The following is a 17,402-nucleotide window of genomic DNA, read 5'->3' on the forward strand; positions in this document are numbered from 1 at the left end:
GTACATGACAGGCAATCTTAAAAAGGTTTTAGAAATATTTTAAGATGGAAGGGTTGGTGAAAGATGAACTGGGTAGCAGGCAGTAGCTTTACGGTTGTACATATTGATAGATTTAAGGTCAGGAGTCTTGGTGTAGATTTAGGAAGGAATAGAAGACAAACAGGGTTGACTGATTTGGGAATTTTAAAGAGTGGAGAGACTGCCCTCTCCCTGATTTGCCAGATCGCTGATGCTGTGGGCTCCTCTCTCAGACTCCTGGCTGTCACCATGGTGAAACTGAGCAAAGGAGCCACGCAGAGACACTAAAGCTCCTCCTGCATGGTCAGTCTGTCACCCTCCGTGGCTTTCTTCCTCCTCTGGATCACCTGGGTTTTAAGAGAGGTGCCAATCCCGAAATGCCCGAGGCAACTATTTTGAGTATACTTTGGCGATAAATGACTGTTTGTTCATCTGGATTAGGAAACAGTGATCAGAGAAGGTCAACATGGAGCGTATGTGCTGTGGACGGGACAAGCTGTGGTGCGTTGTCTAATCAGCACATGGAAGGCATAAGGTTCTCATCAGATGTATCTGTGGCACAATGGCCCCTCTAGCTGACTGACAGATTAATTAAGGTAAACCTTTTTAATGACTTAACAGATTAGAGAGATACATCCGTGGATGTTCTGGTGAACATGGGTCTGGATCAGGGCGTTAGTTATCTGAAAGGGAAATTTGAGTAGAAAATAAGAATTTTAAATATCTGATATTGCTTGAGCATGGGTAGACTGACTTGCCAATTTGCAAACTGGAAATATTTCTATCCTCTATAGGTAGTTGATGAGAATGAGAGGGTCAGGAAGAAGTATCAAGCATTGTGGAGTGAGAGATACATAAATTAAAGGTCTTTGTTACTTTCCTATTTGATTTTTTTTTCATATAAATAAGAACAAACGTAGGTCCACATAAATCTGTGGAATAGAGTTTTTTTAATATAATTCTTTTGTATGACGAGGCATAATAAAATCAGATACTACATTTAGCTGTGTGAAGGAAGATGATCCAATTTGTTACCCTTATTAGCTTGCTTTGCCCAAGGTCCTTGAGAGCCCCCTCAGTCCATTGCACCCCCACACTTCGACTTTAGATAGTAAATCCAATATTTGTGTAGTTCTGCTTCTTAACTTGACCGTGAGCTCACTCAGGGCACAATTAACAATATATTCTCTTAACCTAATGTCTACTGGTTGGTTGTGTGAAGAGACATTTTCCACATTTTCCCTGTGATGTCTAATATATGCACCCTTCTAAGGAATTCTGAATGGCAAGAAGACGCTATTGACACTATACAGCTGCACAGAATATGCTTCAGAGTTCTCTTTGAGAATGTTACTTGCTTTCTGTAATCCTCAATATGCTTACCTGAAAAATGAGTATGTTGTTTCCATGAGATTGTTATAAAAATTACAACTGCGGGCCTGGCGCCGTGGCCTAGAGGCTAAAGTTCTTGCCTTGAATATGCCGGGATCCCATGTGGGCAGTAGTTCTAATCCCGGCAGCTCCACTTCCCATCCAGCTCCCTGGTTGTAGCCTGGGAAAGCAGTTGAGGACGTCCCAAGGCTTTGGGACCCTGCACCCCTGTGGGAGACCTGAAAGAGGTTCCTGGTTCCCGGCTTCGGATTGGCGCAGCACCTGCGGTTGCGCTCACTTGGGGAGTAAATTATCGGACGGAAGATCTTCCTCTCTGTCTCTCCTCCTCTCTGTATATCTGACTTTGTAGTAAAAATAATTATTTTTTTTTAAAAAGAATTACAACTGCTCAGTTTAATGCCAGGCATAGTTGCGAGGGTCAGGTACATGATCGTGCAGTGTCTAGTAGGTAATACATTGATGGGCATGATGTTTCGGTGCTTTCCATTCTGACAGAGATTGCAGGCATTGGTTTTCAAGTGCAGAAGTGCACGGAGTTTGATCTCTGAAGCCCAGAGGTCAGAGTCCCTGCTGTGCGAGCAGTGGAGTGATTTGAACTCCTTGGGTAAGCTACTTCGGGTGTGCTTGTCTTCCCTCCATAGGCCTCGGTGGAAAGGTCTGTAGAATAAGCATTCACCATTTCCCTGTGATCTGCCGCATTGATGCCGAGATGCCAGGAAGAGTGTGTGTGATTTCTCTAATTCCTCACATTAAATGTAATTTGCATAGATGTATTTTTAAAAGCATTTTCATTAATTTGGTAGTAACATTATTCTTATTTCTGTATTTATTTATTTATTTATATTGCTTTTCCTTCCAGAAATAATGTTTGGTGGCTTATTTATGCATGCAGACTGTGACAGCATGCTGATAGACAGTGAAGGCGGAAACGGAAGGTCCATGCTTCTGAGCATGCGTCTTAAGGGGCTTTAGCAGTTCTGTTTGAGTTCATCATGGCAGCAGAGCTTCCCACTCGACTAAAGCTTCTGGGAGAAAGGGCTTCTGGAGGGTACAGCCTCATGTGGGCCTGACACGTTGGAGTGCAGAACACAGTGGAGGCCAGTGGGAAAGTGCAGGGAGTAGTGGGGAGGGCCGTTTGTAGCAGAGTGGGGGAGCTCACACGTCCCAGGTGAGGTAAGAAGCATTAAGAAAGCCTAGAGGAGCCAAAACCTTCACATCAGAGTGGTTGGAAGTTGGTGTGATGTTTGCACAGCACTTCACACAGATTGGATACATACACCTTAGGAGGTGATATCACTCTTTCGGATCTGGATACTGAGAATGAGGCTTCCTGCTGCAGATGGGAGAAGCGAGGGACCACTCTGCCCCAGAGTGGAGCCCTGTGCAACGTGCTGATTCCCAAGGTTCTAGCCCCTGCAGCCCTGAGTTCCCCTTTTCACCTCTTGAAGAACTTTCATTCTTTTGAGCTCTTCTCCTCAGCTGAATGTCAAGGAGACAAAGAGCAAATTAATCCCAGCATGAGGGGGGTGGAGGTTAATTTGTAGAACAGATGAGTGACATTTTACGAATGGATTATTCCCTTTTCTGTCTCTAGGGAGCCCTGCACCAGCACGCACATGTACACATGCTCCATGCATGCACCCCCTTCAAACTCCTAACACATCCAGTGCTTCCCATCTGAGCTCTTGTTTTAGAGACAGACATTGAAAAGAGCAGAATGGGAAAATTTTTGTATGCCTGGTGGTCTTTTTTTTCCTTCTTCTTCTTCTCTCTTTCCAGGCCTCCTGCCTCCTTAAGCTGCCTCCACTCACTGCCAGTTTGTTCAATGAAGCTGTCGTGTGTTGTTAATATTGTCAGGATTTATGAGCATTGCTAAATGTGTGCTTGGAATAATTTCCTTTCCTTTTCTTTCTTTTCTGTTTTGCTCCAAAGAGCAGCATGAAGGGAAAGCAGTGAGATTCCAACTCCGGGTAAAAATAGATATGGGTTCCAGTCTTAATTCTGCCACTGAAAGGCCATGCAATCTTAGGAAAATCCTCTTCTCCATCATGCTATGATCTCTCTATCCACATTACTAGACAGGGCGACTGTAGAGGTCTTTATCACTTTAGGGTTGTATGGCTTGGATGTCTTCGAAGTTCTGTATTTTGTGATGAACATGACTGAGAAAGTACATTCTCATTTTCAGGGGTTTACTTTACCATTAGTGAAAGAAAAGTAAGTTTGGAGTTAAAGAACCATTGCAAGAAAGATTTAATATGGAGAATAAGGAAATATCCTTTCTACAGTTAAGGTCCAATGTCAGTTCTTGGCAATGAGTGTCATTAGAGACCCTAATAATTTGAAACATAGGATTTCTGTGCTCCACGTAAGTTGTCATCTAATTGAGGAATGCATCAAAAGATTAACCTTCTTAACATGGGCATTTTTGTGGTGCATTAAAGCCTAGTATTTCTGAAATTCAGCAGCTTAAGGTAGAGGAGATAATTTAGAAAATTATGTTGACAGTTTAGAAATCATCATTGCTTCATTTTTCTTTCTACAAACATTTGTCAAGTCCCCACTACATTCTAAGCACCATTCTGGATTTTAGGAAACCAGAAAGATACTGCTGGAGCATAGAGATGAGTTGAAATAAACAAATTCATCAGCAATGAAATTTAGAATTGCAATAAAGACCACGAAGAATATAGAGTAATGTAATGCAATAGAGTATCTGAGGGTGCAGAGTGGAAATGACTTTGTGATAAACTCATCAGGGAAACCACCAGGAAGTGGCCACGGAACTGAAACCAAGAATATGAGCCACAGATTGTTCTCAGGAAAAGCATTTCAAAGAGAGGGGACAAACATCTTGCATTAAAGGAATTTGCAAGGTGGCCCAAGTGACTGGACCCCTGTGAAGAAAGGGAGCAAGATGAGTGGAGGCAGAGAGAAAAGAGGTGAAGGCAGACACTGGGGCTCTGACTTTGATAGAGACCACGGCACAGTGCTTATTATGTAGCCCTAACCACAAGGGTGAACATTGTTGCCCCCATGTCAGAAATAAAGTCTCCAGGTGGGATTGATGTTCCCTGACCAGAAACTGGTGGGCAGAATAATCTACACCGGAGAACATATGCGCCTTTCTTCACTCTGCACTCACATTGCAGAGTTCCAACAAAGGTACAGAGGATGGAGTCACTTTCCTAACCATATCCCATCCCTTTCCCTTGGAGAAAGGAATGCCCGACAGTATGGTGTCTGCTTGGAGCAGTGGTCAGTGCACTATGGCTCAGAGATGATGTCTTTCGGAATATAGTCACACTCCCCTTTTAGTGTGCTGTCTAGCTGTTTTCTTACTGTAATAGCCACTTTAATAGCTAGAGGGACCATGTGGCCTACAAAGCCAAGGATATTTACCATCTGGCCCTTGAAATCATAGCTTTACTGATCTGTGGTGTGAAGCATGAGTTGGTGACCAGAATGAGGTGCCCTGGCTTAGTTTTCTTGCATCAGACCATTAGACTAAGAGGAGGATGTGGTTTGGAAGGGGCAGAACACCGACCTTCTGTCCAGTACTGACAGTAACTTATCAAGTGAAAATGAGATACTTTGTTCTTCTCCCATTTCAATTATCTAGGCTTAAAATGGAAACAATGGACACCCTTTGTGCTTTCTAAACTCTCTTAGTGGTTTTTCCCATTTAAGTCCATGTGGAAAAACAGTATCAAAAATGAAATTTTAAAAAAACTACACCAGTTGAATATCTTCAAGCCCATGCAATAATCTAGGAGCAGTTGGCATTTTGGGGGCAATTTGACAATTCGTTAGCTCCTTTTAGAGTCTATTGCAGCTCTCAAATTCTTGGTTTATGGCCAACCTGGTTGGGTTCCTAAGTTGCATATGGAGATATTGAGATAATAAGTTCTTTCCTCTGTAAATTAAAATTTCCTTTTACAGGCACACACATTATTTTTCTTCCCTGGCCTGCATTTCCTCATTTATGAAATGAGAACAATCATCCACACCTCACTGAACCATCCTGAGTAGTCAATGAGGTGATGCATGCCAAGGGCCAGGTGATGACACAGAATAAACAAGGCTTGGGAGCCTTCCAGATATGGCTCAGCCTTCAGCTTTCAAAAAAGAGGAAGTTTTTTGACAAATAATGCACACACTGTGCAATGTACTCATTTAAAACCTACAGTTCAGTGGACTTCAGTATGTTCAGATGTGTGCAGTCACCACTACTCAGTTCTAGAACGTTTTCATCAGTTCATAAAGAAACCCCATGGTCTTTATCACCTCCCTCTTCTTCACTCCCCAGCTATAATCAATTGCTAATTTATTTTCTAGACGTAATATGTACATGAAATATTATAATATGCAGTCCTCAGAAGAATCAAGATGGCGGAATAGGGTAAGGAGATGGAGAAACATTAACCAGGATGAAGCAGAGAGGACACATTTCAGGAAATAGTAGAGGACAGAATAATAGCAGAGGGGTGTCTGGAGACAGACAGACAGACAGAGGAAGGCAGCGAAAACAACTGTGTGGAGTTGCAGTCACTGATACCCCAGGGGCATTTACTGAATGGTGATCTGAACTCCACCAGCAGGCAGCTAGAACTCCACCAGCAACTAGGTGGGTAGGCACTTTCACTGGGAAGCTCTGGAGGTGAACTCAGCCAAACAAGTGCACATATTGCTGGTCCATTTGATTTGACCAGGAACAGAGACAGAGCAGCAGATCACAGATGGGCAGTGCAGGAACAGGGTGGATTTCACAGCCCAGCCAGCCCCCTAGAGCCAAATTTGGGCACCATTTTGCTTAAGGAGGCAAAGGCAAGGGAAAGGAGTGAACTCATTTCTGACTCAGTAAACTGCAATAATGTGACAACCATCAGGTTTCACACAAGATAGGTTTGCACAGCCCTCAGACCTGATGGCTAACAGATCAAGAACTCTAGTAGTGTGGCAAGTCAGATGCCATTTTGTACAGTGTGGCAAACGCTTTAGGACTGCAGGGGACAACAGTGACTATGCATGTGCTGAACTCGTGAGAACTCACTGAACTCAGTGAATTGAACTGGTCCCACAGGAAAATAATACCAACTTTGGATTCATACAGGTCAAAATAGGTCCATGTGACCCTCAGACCTAACGGCCAACAGATTCTGGCAAGATTACCACCAACAAAAAGCTAGCTATTTAGGACACTTGGTGTCTCCCTAATTCTTGGACCTGCTCCAACTGAAAGTGGGAGAAAAGTTGTAGAGACACTGGTGCAGTCTCAGCATGGTATCACAAGAGGTGGAGAGTGGTGAGCCAGGAGCTGGGGCTACAGAGACCATGGTGGAAATCTAACATAAGAACCCAGACCTGGAACTTGCTGGAGGGAGTGGCACAAGTGGCTGCCAGCAAGAGCCATATGTCAACTGCAGTAAGTAAAATTGAACTGTAGACCTGTGGGTGATACAGCTTAGAAACCTGCCCCAAGGAGAAGACTCATAACCAGAAGTACAATGACAAAGAGCAAAAGAAGAGACAAAGACAAAATGATTATTACTGAAAACTCCGCTGCAAGGGAGCAAAGCCCTATGCCAACCTCAGAGTTCACTGAGGAAGACATCAAGAAAATGGGGGACACAGAATTCAAAACACTTGTTATAAAGCTTCCAATCAACAATGAGAAGCACGTCAAGCACGCATTCAAGGAGTTTAAGGAATATGTCACACTGGAAATGAATCAAATGAAAGCTGATGCATTAGAAATGAAGAATACAGTAGAACAAATTGAAAGTACAGTGGAGAGGCTCCAAAATAGAATGAAACAGGCAGAAGAAAGAATCTCAGAATTGGAAGATGTTTCCTATCACCAGGGGAAACCAACAAAAAGCTGGAAGCAGAGCTGGGTCAAGCTAAAAAAAAAAAGTTCAAGAATTGAAAGACAGTATTAAAAGGCCAAGTATAAGAGTTATGGGAGTCCCAGAAGGTGCAGAAAGAGAACCTGGGGTTAAAGGTGTATTCAATGAATTAATAAGGGAAATTTCCCTAATCTGGAGAAAGAATTGGGAAACAACATTCAGGAGGAGCACAGAACTCCCAACAGGCTTTACCAAAAGCGATCTTCACCAAGACACATGATAATCAAGCTCTCTTCAATTGAACATAAGGAAAATATCCTTAAATGTGCACGTGAAAAAATCAACTGACATATAAAGAAATGCCAATTAAACTCACAGGAGACCTCTCACAGGAAACTCTACAGGCCAGAGGAGAATGGAGTGACATATTCCAGATTCTAAAAGAAAAAAAATGTTGGCCCAGAATATCATATCCAGCAAAGCTTTCTTTTGTCTTTGAAAATGAAATAAAATTCTTCCACAATAAAGAAAAGTTAAAAGAATTTGCCTCTTTCAAACCTGCCCTACAAATGATACTTCAAGATGTTCTCTTGACAGAGAAGAGGAATAGCAGCTACCAAAACCAAAGACAAATGGGAAGAACATCCCAATAAAATAACAGCAGAAGACTAAATTAATGAACAACCCATTGCTAAAATGACAGGACCAAATTACAGCCCACACATATGAACCCTGAATGTAAATGGCTTAAGCTCAATCAAACGTAATAGATTAGTAGACTGGATCAAAAAGCAAAACCTATCTATTTGTTGTCTAGAAGAGACACATTTCACCAACAAAAATCAGTGAAAACTATAGCTCACGGATTTCAATTTTTTTATTGTTGTTAGTTTCATCTCTTCAAAACACTTTCTTCTGATTAAATTCTATATTGACTCATAGATCATACAGTAGCATCATTTTCTTCAAGCAGGTTCTTGATTTTCATTTCTTCCATGACACATTAGTCATTCTGTAGCATGTTATTTAACTTCATGGGGTTGCTAATTTATTTTTTCTTCCTGATGTTGATTTTGTTCTGTGGCTTTTCAATTAAGGGGATGTATAGTAGCTGTGTAATGGAGACTGTCATATCTAGTAACATGTTATTTAACTTCATGCCATTGTAAATTCCTATTTTTTTTCCTATTGCTGATTTTGTATTGAGGATTTTCATTTAAGGGGATGTACAGTAGCTGTGAAATAGAGACTAACATATTCAGATGTGAAGATAAAATGTATTATGTGTCTCTACTTCCAGAGTAAAGGTGAACTCCCAATTAAACTGTTAACTGTATCTTGACAATAGGATGCTGGACTCTTTGCCATTACTCATGCCCACAATAATAATTGCATGAAGAACTATACTTTAGTAATGATATAGGGGAACCTGGTGGGAAGGGTGGTTGGAGAGGGGATGTGGAAAATCCAAGGTGCCTATAGAACTGTATGGTAAAATGATAATAATAATAAAAGATTAAAAGAAATACTATAATATGCAGTCCTTTATGGCTGTTGTTTGCAGCTGTTCTATGATTCACTCGTGTATCAGTACTTCATTGTTTTTAAAGTGCAGGTGATTTTTAGATACATGTTTTGATGGATGTTCATTAGTTGAAAGATATTTGGGGGATTTCTGATGTCAGACCATTTTAATCATGCTTTTATAAACACTTGTGTCAATATTTGTGGATAAGTCGGCTTGAGCTTTTATTTCGGGCTATGAAATGGGCCGTCTTTTCTAGACTATTATGAAGATTGTAAGATTAAGGGTGAAAACACATCTAGCCTAGAGACTGATACAGTAGGAATGTGGAAAAAGTGATTGCTTACTGTTAATGTGAGAAAAAGCTTTCCCAAAAAACAAAAGCAGCATTCATTCAATCCTTCCTTTCTTTCCCAGTTGTTTTACATTTGAAGTTCCTGGTGGCGGGGAGCTGATCTGCCTCCTCCCAGTGGGCCTTCTGTTTTCTGGTTTTCTGGATCCTGTCCTTTCAGGGAGAAGCTGAGGAAACTGCTCAGCGAAGTCTGAACAAAAATTAGCATCTTTGAACATGTGTGAAAATGTAATGGGCCATGAATGGAAAGTTGTTGAGAGGAGCACTCAGCAGGCTCTGGAGAGAGGCAGGTAATATCTGCTTTCCACAGTTAGAAGGGAGAAGGGTCCCTTCTTTACCAAGTGTTTTGCTACAGTGGAACCCAGATATTTAACTAATTCAGTTTCTCTTTTTCTGTTAACCTTTTGGTTTAATTTTCAAAAGCTTGCATCTGAGCCAAGGGTTCTGATGAAGATTGTACAATAAATCAGGACTGTGTTGGTAATTAATCATGTTATAAGAACACTCATATTAGAATGCATGTTTGATACTCATTATCCATTTATTTGTCATTTTTCCCATGTTCCTTTTACATTCTACCAATTGCTTTTCACTTCATTGGTGCATAGGTATGTCAGTGAACAAGATGGTCATAATCGGTTGCCAAACAACAGCCCAGACTGGTTGGAAGCATTGTTGTAGAACTCCCAAACTGGGTACACTCACCTGACATGCAGAAAGCCAATCACTGACCTCAGGTGATTGAAGAAAGCAGGCATTTATCACAAAGTGCAGCATGTGGAGCCAGCCTGCTAATACTAATTCTCAGTCTCCCTGAGGAGTTAGAAAAAGGCTCTTATAGATGGAAATTAGAGCCCCAAAGTCCATTTTCAGCTCATGAACAAGTTCATGCTTGGTTAGTGGAGCTTGTGAGCTTCCTTTGATTGGTGAGTGATGTTGTGTTCTTTAGGGAATGTGTGATGGCCATGTGGGCTCCAGTTGGTCTAGACAACTGTGAATGTGGCAGTTACCTTCTGCCTAGAGCTGGAATTTCCCTACACAAATTACTCTAGGATAGCACTGGCCATTGAGGTTCTTTTCTATTGGAGAAGCAAATGACTCTCTGAAGTCAGTGAATTCCTAATCATAAAGGCAGATGAGGACACCATGTGCTGAGGAGAGACTGACAAGCGTTTGGGTCCTGCTTTCACGTTATGAGGATCCAATTTCAGGCCCTTCCTCCAGGAAACACAGCATATCTCATTCAATTTCTGAGTTCCATCTAATGGGTAAGACTGAGACTGTGAGGGTAAACTGTCCAGTCAACAATAACAACCGATTGAAATTCCTGTTTGTCTTCAAAAATCCTTCCATTAAACCACATTGTTTGGAAGCAAATATATGACATGAAAAATGTAACTCCTAAAATCAAGATATACTGTCTACAATCTAATTTTTTCCTGTTATTAATAATGACTGCACTATGAGTGACAGTAAACTCAATATTCCAGTCACATAGATAGATGTTTGTTTCCCTTCCACGTGTCCCATGCTGTTTGACACTGTCAGGACCCAGAATCCTTGCACTGCGTTGCTCTGTGGTGCTTGACACGAGTTCCCAAGTTCACTTCGTAGACCAACATCAATCACTGTCTCCATTGCATCCTTTTTGTAGCCATGTATAGGAGAGGATTTCAGGAAAAGGGGATGGATCCTTCATTTCAGGAATTTTGTGCATTCGTGTCTTTCCAGCTACGATTTGTTTCACTAGTCACAACTAGCTCCCATGGAAGGTGGAAAGTGCCCAGGAAGCTAAGGGGATTCTACTACTGTTGAGAGGGGGAAATTGTGTTTTTGATTTGCAAAGGAGATGAACGATTTCAAGAAGAGGACTTGGGTGGAATAAACTGTGCCTCCTGGAGGAAGGATGTGACCTCCCCTATCCATGTCCTTATCCTGAGCTTCATGCCTTCCTCTCTTCCCTGCTGTTTTCTGCGTGGAATCTCCATCCAATGCCCAGGGACTCTCTCAGGAACCAACCTGGATGGGGTTTTGGGGAGAGATGCAGGGTGAATGACTGATTTTCCGTCCATCTCCAACATTTGGCTACTGTATGAACTAGGATCCTTGATTCTTTAGGGTGCAATGTGTAGAGTTCCTTTCCACCGCCAGGCCTTATATTCATTATCTTCTTTGACTGGGAAGGTGCAATTGACTCTTTGACTTATGTGGCCTTTTCTTTCAGGGACTCTGGTCACCTGTTGTCTCTTTGGTATTGGAAAGCACTAGGTACAAAGAAGCAGGTGCTCAAACAGGTGAATGGTGATGTAACAGCCTGGACTTCACTCCATGTGCTGCCATTTACTGGTGACCTTGACTAGTTAATTTCTCTAAATGCCTCTTTGGTATTTTGGCGCTAAGAATAACAGGCTATACTTTAAAGGAACTCTGAAGATTAAAAAAGTATATGAAAGGTGCCAAGCACAAACTCCTAGATTAGGATATGCTTAAAAATGGTATTCCTGTCTGTGAAGCCCACTTCTTGGAACCAGTTAAATGAGAGTAGCTGTTACCATTTCCAGTCGCCTTGATTTGGTGGGCCCCACCTGTATGGCCTCAGCAGCAGCAGAGCATGGCTACTTTATATAGCATCCTGCGCCAGGTAACCTTGCCGAGCAAGCTGACACAGGGAGCACAGTGAGCTCCTCCTTTGGCCTTCCCTCCTCATCTCCCTCCATTGTATTCAGTCAGTGTGCACAAAAGCAGTTTCCTTTTTCCCTTTCAGCAATCCCACTTCACCCTCCTACATCACTGACAGGTGCCTGACAGGTGCCCTGGGTGAGTGTTGGAAGGATTAACTGAGTCCATTCTTTGGGTGGTGGGAGCCTGCTGTCTGTGTCCTCTGCTTTCTAATGGCTGTTGTGTGCCTTGGTGTTGCCTGTCCCAGGGCTTGGAAAATGAGGAGGTACTCCCTTTTGTGCTTGTAATGCTGGTCAAAGCCTTATTCCTGCATAAAAAGGACAGAATGGACAAGGAAAGACGATAAGCAGTATCTATCGCATACCTTTTTTTATTAGCCATTATGATTCAGCTTCTTTAAAATATTTTAAAAATTGGCTAATGAATAGTATTAATACTCCAAAAAAAGTAAAATAAAAACCAGATAAAACAAAAAACTTGAACTCCAAGACTTGGGCAAATTGATTGCTTAACCTGAAGAAAGTGCTACAATTATCTCTTGCCTAGAACTTAACCACAACTTAACATGTGACTTTTTTTGTGTTTTTGGCTGCAGTCACCTCCACTTCCTAGAGGTTTTCCTTGACCTCCTATGTCACTGTTACCTGCCCCCCAGCTGGTAATCAACCTCCCATGGTCACTGCTGGGTCACTTGATGTGCTGATTTCCACCCAGTTAACCTCTGGTAGCAGAGACTCTTTGAAAGGGCACCCAGGTTTTCAGTTTACCTTCCTTTCTTTTTCAGATGCCTCAGGGCATCTACTCTTTATTTTTTTTCTTTCCACAAGAGTGCCTTTGATCACCCTTCTGGGATTGCATAGTCCATTCAGTCTGTGCCTCCCGGACTGGGTCAGACACAGGTGATGTGGTGAATGGCTGTGAAAGACTGCACATTCCAGTCCTGAATCAGCCTCAGCCTGGCCTAGTGACCCAATCAGCTTTAAGCTCGGTCTGTGCCCATTTCCTTGATAGGAAAAATGAGGCCACTCAGCTATCCCGGCCAGGCACCGTGGTGGTGAAGGATTAATTAATATTCATCAGGAAAGTGCTTTCATGCAACACATAGAATATCCAGAAAACATTGATGATCTTAGTAGTTAGAATCATGAAAATGCTGGGAACCAGAAGTGGCTCTTCAGCTTGGGGTCTTCCAAGCGGCAGGTCATGCCGCGGAAGTGGTGTCAGAAGTTGGCAGTTACTCAGCTCAGCAGCCCTGAGAAATCTTGAAGGCTGCCACATCCAACTTTGCTCCTCTTCCGGTTCCTGGCATTTTTCTTTCCAGCACATTCTATCCTGTCTTCCTCCTGTGCACATTCTATCCTGTCTTCCTCCTTCTCAGCCTATCCCTTTTAACCATGTTAAGACACAGTGCGAGCTCCCCAACCTAGCCCTTATGCTTGTGCTCTCAATCAACATGGAACCATTAGGACGAAGTACCTTATATGAGTTCCCCTTTTTTGCAAGGGTAAGGATTGACTGTGGAGTTCAGAGAGGAGCTGCCTCCTGGCTGCAGAACAGTAACAAAGGGTAGGTATGAACTCAGGTGTAAAAATCAGGGAGCTTTCAGTCTCACATATGCCTTCTCTGCCTTCTGTGTCTTTTAACTGTGCTAAAACTCAGCAAGGTCAATACTTCGCCTTTCCTTTGGACCCTGTCGCTTTAGAGGGAACAGTTCACGATTACTTACTATATGCTAATCTCATTACATGGTTCTGAAATGAATGAAACAGAAACCATGTCCGCAAAAGGTGCTTGGCATATACTTGGTGTGCAAATGAATGTGTTGAATGATTGCTTTATTCTTGATTAGATCCCCAGCTTCTAGCATAATGCCTGGAACATGACACATGTTCAACAAATATTTGCTAAACAAGAATGAGTGAGCATACTTAGCAACCTCCCTAGGGACTTCTTCTATGGTGTTTCCATCCTCCTGTTCACTGTATATGAGCATACATTGCCAGGTGAATCTTCTCCAGAAGCCACACTGACGGTGACACCAGGGGTGTTCCTTGCCCACCAGCTTTCAGCAGCTGCCCATTCCTTGTGTATTTCACATACTCTTCACTTGGCACAATTGCCCTTCTTAGGTATCATCTCAAAATCCATGGCTGGGCCTTCCTCCCAAGGCTACCATCTCAACAGAATCTCTACCAAGTATAACCACATCTCAGGGCAGCTCCTTCTGTAGTTCCACTGCGTGGAGTCCAACTGTCCTGTGCTTTGTTATCTCTTCTCATGAAGACGAACAAGGGAGTATTTAAAAATGATCTCACATGTCCAAAGGATTTAATGTAAATTCACTGCCACATCTATTGGTGAAATATCTACGCTTCAGATTCCATGACAAGTGCCATCTTGTCTTTGAGGATGTTGCTAGCACCACCATCACTTTGGCACAGAGACCCCTTTTGTTGGTCCATATCAGTCTCACCAGCTGGTATGCATTGCTTCCCAACCTGGCTTATGGGTCTTCATCTTCTTTCTCCAGACCTCTCTTTCTTTGAAACATTGGGACTAGGCCTATTTCCCCAATGTCAGTGGCTTAATACACTAGTAGGTGCTTCAGGATTCTTTTATCAAAGCGATTACATGGCTCACTCCCTCTGTAAGAAGCCTTTTGTTTCCACTTCCCTCTTCCCTTACAGCCCCTGTTGGAAGCAGTGTCTTCATTTTACACTGCACAGTTTTCTTGGGGGGCAGTTTGATATCTCTGCTCCGACTTGTTGGAATTATTTACATGCCTGTTTTATTCCTACAATCTATGATTAGCCTCCGGTGTTCATCATTGAGGGAGACTGGAGGGCGATGAGTGAAAGCTTGCATGAGTCTTGCTTCTGTGACCTTGGGACGCCCTCTTTATCTTCAAATATTCATTTCATTTCTACACCTATAAACATAGTACTGGACTAAAATTAGAGATCTCAAGCTGGCTGCCCATAGGCCACATCTGGCATGCAAGTAGCATTTTGTTTGGTTCATAAAGTATTTTGCTTTTTTTTTTTTTTTTGAGAAAAGGAAACAGATAGGTTGCCAGAAAGGAAAAAAAAATGATAAATTTCACACAACAGCTGGATTTCCAGCTTCAGTTGAAAAATTGGAAGAGCTGCCAAAGTTGGGCTTCCTTCGAGCATGGCAATGCACTGATGGGACTTGGTGTGTTGCCTCTGCTGAAAGAGAAGGCACCGCCCCGCCCTTCTGTCACAGTCACTCCCTCAGGCCGACTGTCAGTTGTCATTTGTCATCAGGCATGTGCGGCAGCTCTTGCATCCACTGTGCCCAGGGTCTGAAAGCTTGGTGTTTGGAGCCTGTGAATTACATGGCAGCAACTGAGGGCATAGCTGAGACACTCCTTGTACTTTTACCCTTTTTCCAGTCTCTCCATCACAAAAGGTCCCCAAGACATGTTCAGTCACCTGTCTGGAAGAGGATAAGGGGAAAATGGCATGATCTTGACAATGGGACATTTTTCCCTTGCTGTAATCCCTGCATGTCCATCCTAATTACTCTCTTATCGGTTTCCACAACGATACACAGCAGGTAATTAGAGGCAGGAATTGATGAGACACTTCATTCTTAAGGAGTATGATGGGAAGAAAAGAGAAGAAGAGGCTTCAGATCCAGGAAGCTGAGTGGGGTGCCAGGCCCAAGTGCCCAGCAGCCCTATTATGTGATCACACAGGGCCTGCTCAGCTCTTCCCAGGCCTGGCTGGGCCGACTGCTCTAATGGCTGTCACAGAGTGCCTTGGAGGCCACAGCCACATCAGAGACGGGAGGAGGGCTGCTCTGTTTGTGTCTGCTTGTGGGGCCAGAGGTGAGAAGTGAGCCCTGCACTCTGGCCCAGACGTCCCCATGTGGATAATATAGAACAATCCTTTGGCTGTCTGGACGCTTAGGCCAGATCCCGGGCTGGACCAGCAGGAGTCTGGCCTGTCGTTGGCCTTTCCCTTGGGGCCCTCAGCCAAAGTCTATGCTTCAGATGGCGTCTCTTGTCTGCCTGTTTTATGAATAAATAAGTTACATGGATGATGGCACCGTCTCTTACCAGCCAGCAGTCAAGCAGTATCTAACTCTTATCCTCTCAAGATCAAAATAGTCCCAGAGTACTTCAAAATCCCTTACCTTAATGGCTGCTTCCCACCTTCAGCTTTAGGAATTCAGGGCAATTTGTTCTTCCTTGTTTGTTTCCTTTTACTCCATCCCTGCCCCACAACCTGTGTCTTTAAATCTAATCTCTTAAAAGCCTTCATTGGGGTGCAGCAAGTTCAGCCACTGTTTGCTAAGCCAGCATCTCATATTGTAGTGCCGCTTGGAGCCCTGTGTGTTCTGCTTTTGATTCAGCTGTCCCCTTCAGCATGGGCAAGGCAGTAGGAAGTGGCCTCATTACTTGGTGCCAGTGTGGGAGACCAGACGTTTTCCCAGCCTCCTGCCCCAGACCTGGCTGTTGTGACTTTTTGGGGAGGAAATTAGTAGAAAAATGTTTGTCTTCTCCCTGCCCCACCACACCATCATCCTCTGCCTTTCAAATGAGTAAATAAATCTTTAAAAAGGAAACCTAAATCTAACATCTTACATTTGGAGATATACAGAAAGACAGTATGTGTTTCTTGTCTCTCTTTAAATAACTGCTTACATCTCTACAGGGGCTTAGGAAATCTGGGGAAATTCCAATATCCAAACATAAGCCGTATCACCTCTCTGATCTCATTACTTGCCATGGGTTGTGCCTGCCTCTCCGGATCAAGGAGCTAGCTATGCCAAACTTTTTTTTCTATATTTTTTTAGGAACTCATATTTTGATTCTTGCTTTCTGAATAGTCACACGTGTTCCCTGTATCTGGAATACCTCTGCCCTTCATGTTCCTTCAAAAAGCTCTGCCCATGAGATAGCTGTTAACAAAGATGCTCTATCCTCCCGTGTGCTTGAGCAGCCAAGGTGAATTTGCCTTCTTCACTTCCTGTCGCTACCCATGCACACCCCATCAGGCATCTTCCACATGCTGTTGGGAACCATGCAAGTTGATTGACATGCCTTTGTCCTTAGTTAAGAGGACACAGGACCACTCGTCATTTGTCTTTATGCTCCTAAAGTCTTGCAGGACCATCTACCGGATAATTAGGCATTCAATAAGTACTTGTTGATTAAGTAAATGAATCGGGTTAAATGGATGTGTATTCAACTTAGTTTTGACTAGAGTCTTTATATTCTTATCTACAAAGTGCTATGCCATAAGAGGTAGCTGACATGAGGACTCAAAGCGTAAGTACATAAAAGAAGAAAAACAATTTAGCCAGTCTGTGATGTGTACCCATGAGGGGAATGAGTTCATTTGGGAAGAATGTCAATTCCAGGCATATTTTATGTAGCAAGGATTGGTGAATTCTAATATTAAAGGTTTCTTTGTGATAACTGGATGCCCTACCACTTTTCTTTTTATCCTCCAATGTTTTGGATGGAATTCAATATTGGTGTTGATTTAGGAGTTCAAAGCAGGAGGCCGGGGAGGTGTTCTGGATTGGAACCCCGATTGAGGAACACTGAGGATTC

General features: G+C 42.9%; 1 protein-coding gene and 1 pseudogene across 3 annotated transcripts in view; both read left to right on the top strand.

Annotated features, from left to right (window-relative positions):
* ASTN2 (astrotactin 2) overlaps positions 1-17,402 on the top strand; it is a 980,906-nt gene that overhangs the window by 85,332 nt on the left and 878,172 nt on the right. The window lies entirely within an intron of this gene.
* Positions 268-434, top strand: LOC131481934 (mitochondrial import receptor subunit TOM7 homolog; annotated as a pseudogene).

Source organism: Ochotona princeps, chromosome 14 (assembly GCF_030435755.1).
Source record: "Ochotona princeps isolate mOchPri1 chromosome 14, mOchPri1.hap1, whole genome shotgun sequence".
NCBI lineage: Eukaryota > Metazoa > Chordata > Mammalia > Lagomorpha > Ochotonidae > Ochotona > Ochotona princeps.